The sequence below is a fragment of the Nestor notabilis genome, unplaced genomic scaffold, assembly GCF_000696875.1.
Source record: "Nestor notabilis isolate BGI_N333 unplaced genomic scaffold, ASM69687v1 scaffold6017, whole genome shotgun sequence".
Taxonomy (NCBI): Eukaryota; Metazoa; Chordata; class Aves; order Psittaciformes; family Psittacidae; genus Nestor; species Nestor notabilis.
This window is the reverse complement of record NW_009937757.1, coordinates 83405-89964: the sequence shown is the minus strand read 5'-3', so window position 1 is coordinate 89964 and position 6560 is coordinate 83405. Positions and strand designations below refer to the sequence as shown.

Below are 6560 nucleotides of genomic sequence, written 5' to 3'. Positions count from 1 at the left end.
CTTTCCCTAAGTATCATGGCTCATTAGGCATCTGATCTGAATTTAGTATTATTCTGTAACCTACTGATTTTGAAAGGCCAGTCAGGGGAGGCAGGAAACAACCAGACATGCAGCACTGCCTCTGGAGACAGGTTGGTTTTACTGAGCAATACTTGACCTCCCATTTAATGGGAGGACACTCATGTTTCCTCTACAGGAGCTTTCCCTGTTGCCACACTGCACTCCACTAGAATTGCCTTCTATCATGAATTCCTAAGCTGAAATATCACAATCCTCCCAAACGTCACAGTTCTGAGAAAACAACTTAATTCACATTTCTCTTTAAGTTGACCTAGTAAGATGTTCACCAGAGGATGAAAACCCCTTCCCGGATCCGCTCAGGTGTAAAGAATTGACAATACATACAATAACTTCCAAGGGATTTCAAACAACTGGTTACAGATTTGGGTGTACATATCTACCGTACAGAATTTCCTGGGACCAATCTGAGAGCAGAGGTATTCTTGGCATGTTCCCATTTGACTCTGTTCTCCAGAGATTATATTCTGACACATTCCCAGCATCAAAAATAAAAATCTGGTTGAGGCTAAGATGGAGTATTTTATATGGAAAGGATTTAGGCAGCACAGAGCTCATGCTGATTTGATTATCTCCCTTTTCTGCTTCCTTAGGCACTGCCATGGGAAGATGCATACCTTGTATTGAGTAGATAATGCCACAAAACCAGTATTTCATGATCACTCATGGTTTTTGATTGAGAGTTTGCCTATAAACTCTTTCAAAACATACTATTTAATAACTTTAAAAATTAAACAGAGGCTCTGGCTTTTTCTGCAACTGAACAATTACCAGTGGCTGAAGCATGAATATCATAAAAGGACTATTCCCTCTGCAGACATTTCTTCAGGTATGCAGACACTGCCCTTAAATTCCTCCTTTACAGAAGCGCTGTAATTAAATCTACACTTCTACAATATTCTACGATATCAGTGAAAACAATACTGAAATAGCCTGTATGATAGTAGCAGCACAGTAATCTCTAGTTAAATTTTGCTGCAAAACAAAGAGCCTTGAGACAAGCAGCAGGACACCCATGAGTAGAAAACAAGAGATCACTTGCAGAGAACCAACATCTTTGGCACCAAAACTCTCAGAGGTTACACAGATAAGTTAAGAGTGAGATAACAGAGCACTGGGAGATGGAAACCAAGCAGGCAGGAGTGAGACTGGAGCAAGCACTAATTTCAATTCTAGGAGACACATGAGAAATAAAATTTTCCTCATTTACTCTGTTTCTTTCACTGAAGTAAATGGACTGCCTAACAGACTGCACATACATTCAGTTCACCAGTGAGTTTGGGATTAGCAGGGGCAGTCCATATGAAGCTGCTAAAAAGGCTCTATGCAGAAAGTGTAAACTTTTCTAACCAACATCATCTCCAGTGTGTGATCCAACCTGCTCTGCAACAAGTCAAACAGCAGCACGGCAGGCACTTCCTAAAAGGAAAGATCAGATTCTATTTATTCTTCCCTCCCATCAATAAATGCTGACACATTCTTATTATCTGCGCAATCTCCTGACACCTGAAGCATCCTTCCTGGGAGTGATACTTCCTAGTCATTTCCAACAGGCACAGAGGCTGGGACAGAATGTGCTTATTTTATCCTCAGCTTTTGCAAATGATCTCTTCACCTTCTGTCCCTCCTTCCTGCTTTGCTGCCACCTTTGACTTCTTAAAGTGTTCAGCTTTCCATCCCTGTATGCAAGATGAGGTGAGAAGAAAGAATCTTCTTCTCTCATTGAGATGGGCATCTGTAGCTCACATGCTGCCCCAGAGCAGTGCTGAGCGGGACAGGCTCATGATGGAGCTGCTCTTCTCTTCCCACAGCCCCAGGAATGGAGCAGGACCATCCACAGCTTCTGCAACAGCCGAAAATGTTTTTACAGGTGGGAAGACTACACAGGCCACCACACCAGCTCTGTGCACCTCGTGTGCCACATCACACGGAGAACCACCCTGCTGATCTGCAAGGGCACTCATGTCCTGGGCGTACTCATCCACGTGTGCTTGTCATTTCCACTGCTAAGTCTTGCAACTAAATTCAGCAATTTGAATACAGTGTCAGTGCGGATAGCTGCCTTTACCCTAACTGAGCACTAGGTAGCGCTGTCTCACTAAGAAAGCAAAGAGGAACACACCAACATGGGAATTGTTCTTCCTTCCTAAGACCGATGACGACATTATCAGAGTCAAACTTGTATTTGTAAAACTACTCAAAATACACCTACAGCTGCATTCTCATCGCCTCTGATACACAGCAGTGGGGTTTTATTTTTAGTATTTCTCCCTCCCTTCTTTTTAACATCAGAATTTGTAATCTTCAATCTTCACAAAGCAATACTGAGATTTCTGTGCCGATGTTGTATGTTTGCAACCACTTTGTGTAAGAATATATAACCAAAGATGATGATGGAACACTTCCACAGAATGATCACTCAGTACTCAAATTATCTGGAGGTCTAGTAAGTGATCCCCTCTATCTGTCACCATCCTAAAAAAAATGTGAAGGTGGCAATAACGAGCTGAACACTCCAGAGACAGGATAAACATTAAACCCAGATTCAAGAGCTCCAAAAGAATGCACTGTGTTTTTCCTGACCTTTGCAACTTATTAGTAATCTAGTTCAGCAAGTGGTTCGGAATGGATGTGTACTGAATGTTACTGCTCTAGCACAGTCCCCAGGAGGCTCCATTTTGGTGATGTGCTCAGAAATCTTCTGTACTTTCCAACACTTTGGAATACATAATTTCATTTATAGCATGTAATTATTTTAGATTGAGCACTCTGATTTTACTGGAGGTACCTTATTTCTACCTGAAAGCTTATCCTCTCCAGAAAGAGTCTGAAAGCAAACTGTATGTTGAAATGAACCAGTTTTCCTGCTAATTTAATCATACTCGAGCTGTAAAATGCAGCTGTAAATAAGGGGCTGTTCCTGGAGCCCCAAAGATTTTTCTTCTATTCAGTATCTCAAGAATCTTAATGGTATTTTATTCTCCTATGTTAATAACAGAGCAGCTTTAATGAAGCAAGGATGAGAACTAGAGTCTTCAGTTATTAGGCAATAAAGGTTATTTCAAAGCTCATACACTGTAAAAGATAATTTTCTCCATTTCTAGGGTATGGAGGGGAAAAAATGCTGAACTGCCAACTTCAACTGGAGAAGTCTCCTTCATCTTCTCTTATGCACACCCAGCTATTCCCAAACCCTAGCTCACAGAACCACCACCTCAATGCAAGCTGATGGCAAAACTAGAAGCGTTGAACATTATGAATTGAGAAAAGTTTTTAACTTCCCATTTTCAAGGCTCGTGCAAGGTACTTGCACCTCAATAATGATACTGATATGAAACAGCTAAAATAAAATCCCAACCCTTTTGTACTCAGAAAAACAAAGTAATCTCATCCTCCCCTGTTCAATCCACTGATAATGGAGTGACTTGATAAATATGTTAAAACTTTCTGTTACAGAATCATAGAATGGTTTGGGTAGAAAGAGACCTTAAAGATCTAGTTCCAGCCCTCCTGCAGGGAGGGAGGGAGGCCTTAAGGCAGGGACACCTTAAATAGACCAGGTTGCTCCAAGCCCCTGTGTCCAACCTGGCCTTGAACACTGCCAGGGATGGGGCAGCCACAGCTTCTCTGGGCACCCTGTGCCAGTGCCTCAGCACCCTCACCATAACGAATTTTTTCCTAACATCTTATCTAAATCTACCACCTTCCAGTTTAAAGTCATTCCCCTACATGCCCTTCTAAAAAATCCTCTTCCTGAGAAAACACATGCAGGATTAAGCACACTGCAACAAAATCGGGAGCCAAACTATGCATTTGAAAATAGGAGCTGGTGTGGGATCAATGGCTCTGCAGCAAAAATTGATATATAAGGCAAGCAAGCAAGATGCTTGCTTACCATTAAGGATCCATGTCCTACCAGATTGGACCAGATGATCCTTAAGGTCCCTTCCAACCTGGTATTCTATGATTCCTAAAGTTTGGGAACCTTTGCCTTTAACCAGGGATTTGAGTGCTGGATAATCAGCACATGTCATTTCAAACCAATACCCAGGCACGAAGATAACTTCTTAAATTTTGATTAATATTTGAAATTCCTTTTTAAATTGCAAAAAATAGCATGAATTTGACACACACATTTCCTCCCCCCCAAGATAAATAAAATTCAAGAAACTGCTGTCTCAGTGTTCAGTTCATTAAGGAAAAATTTGCTGAATATAGTCAACAGCTAAGACAGGATATTCTACATCTTAAAGATGGAGTCAGCTACAACTGATTCACATTTCTCTCCTCTTACTACCTCTTGAACTCCATCTGAACAAGCTGAAAACTTAAGCACCTTGCTTCATTTCCAAAAGAGCAGCTGGAATTTCTCACCTTATCATTTTCCCCACAATAGCCACCTCCCCGAACTCCACCTATTTCAAGTTCAGCAAGCCTTTCATCTTGTAAGACCAGAGCTCTGCACTACCTGAGATCTCTTTGCTATGGTCATGGCCACGACCTGTACTTGCCTCTCACACATACTGTCCTTGCACACAAAACCCCTGAAGAACACACAGCAAGGAGCCCTTCCATTCATTACTCAGCTCTCTTTAGGGGCTCACATCTGCACTCCTCACTGCAAGTCACTTACATGAAACCCATTTTAAAGGAAGAATGAAGAAATAACCAAGTAGAGAGTATCTCTTCACTACCAGAGCCTCTAGACCATTTCTAATTGCAGGGGATTTAGCGCAGCACTGAGCACAAACACCAGTAAAAACATTAACAGCCACAAGAGAATCCACTCATGCACTTCAGAATATTGACCTCTTTGAAAATCTAGCACCATCTGTACAAAAGTGATTGCTGTGAACAGGGACAAGGCAGATTTTCAAACACTTCATTTTCAGTTCTTATCTTACAAGGCACTTAAAACTGCTGCTGGGTCTCCCTCATTTGGTTTGTTAACATTTCTGTGGTACCACTTCTGATGGTACCATAAAAAAAACTCCCAAAAACAAACAAAAGAAACCCCATAACCAACCAACTGAAAAGCTAAATATTGCATATGGTAGAACCATTTTTAGACTCTTCCTACAAAAGGATCACTTCTCCCCTGTATATCTATCTCATTATCCACATTTGTGAAACATCAGTTTCAAACAAGCCAGGAAATTTCTAGCCTTCTTCAAGTCAGACTTGAAATTCAAGTGCAGAACTAGCAAAAAGGCCTTCTGCACTATTAGCTAAATTCAAACATCTCTTTTAAAGTACTACTTTGAGATCTCTGATAAGGTGAAAATGATGATTTAGAAACCCTCATTTCCAAAGGTACAGCTGATGCTGCTGCAAGACTACAAGTTCGGTAGGGCACACGGATGTATCAAATCCTACTACAAAATGAGTTATCGTTTTTTATCTCTAAGTACATCCTTCTAAATTGATCTGTGACATTGAATTGAGAGACCAGAGTTTGGAATCTGCTATGAAACAGCAAGTACTGAATAAATTTTTTAGCACATTCTCAATAACTTCTCTCAACTATGAGTATCTCCTAGCAGGGTTTCTATTAATCTCCTCCTAAAATTCTCATGCAAGATTTAGCAAGTAAACACTGAATAAATGTGCTTTGGAACTGTATGAATAATTTCCTAGAGTACCACGAACATGAAGGCACAAAGTATGTTGTGAGAGTATTTTTGCTTTCACAAACAAATTAAACCTCTCTGAATTGACGACATAAATAATTCAGCATTATTCCATTTACTAAATTGGGAAGAAATGAGGCAGAGTATGCATCCTTAGGAGAGCAGTGTGTTTTGCAAGACAGAGATGATCCCACTAACAAAGAAGTCTCCCAGAACACCACCAATTCATGCATTGCATTTGTCTGAAAATGTTGATCCTGTCAAAAGGAGCACTCCAAACTGAAAAAAATCAAGGCAAAAAACTCTCCTCATCTGTATGTTTCTTTATTTATTGACTAGTATTTTCAAATGCACTAACAGTAAGTCAGACAGGGCCTCCTAAGCCCTTCAGCACTTGAAAACCTCCTGTTTTCCTGAAGTCAGTTTAACTGATATATCATTTCCGGGAGGCAGTTTACAAACAGAAGCTTCACAGGAGATAGATCAGTGTGTGTGTTTGTGTCACTGCCTTGCTCACAGGCCCCTCCTAAACAGAATCCTCTATAAAAATGAAGGATAAATAACATCCTTCAAAGGAGACTGTGTTTTCGTCTGAAAAAGTAAATGGTGCTACATGGTACAAAATCTCCACTGGCTAGTGGTCACTAAGTGCTCTTACCCCAGGACTGCAATGACAGGAAAAGGTAAATGTCAAAAAAAAAAAGAGGGTAGGTGCAAGTCAACAATAGAAGCAAGGACAGCAACCAACCAAAAATATGCTTTGATATGATGACTTCGCTTTAACAACCTCACAGAAAGGACAGACTTGTATTGCCTAAGAAAATACGGGAGGCAGCACAGGAACTCCAAAAT

At 40.7% G+C, this 6560-nt stretch overlaps 1 protein-coding gene across 1 annotated transcript in view; it reads right to left on the bottom strand.

The window, feature by feature from the left end:
- The window catches only part of RBM33 (RNA binding motif protein 33), a gene marked incomplete at its 5' end in the record, with an annotated part of 86496 nt that overhangs the window by 6445 nt on the left and 73491 nt on the right, over positions 1–6560 (bottom strand). The gene's annotated exons all lie outside the window — the stretch shown is intronic.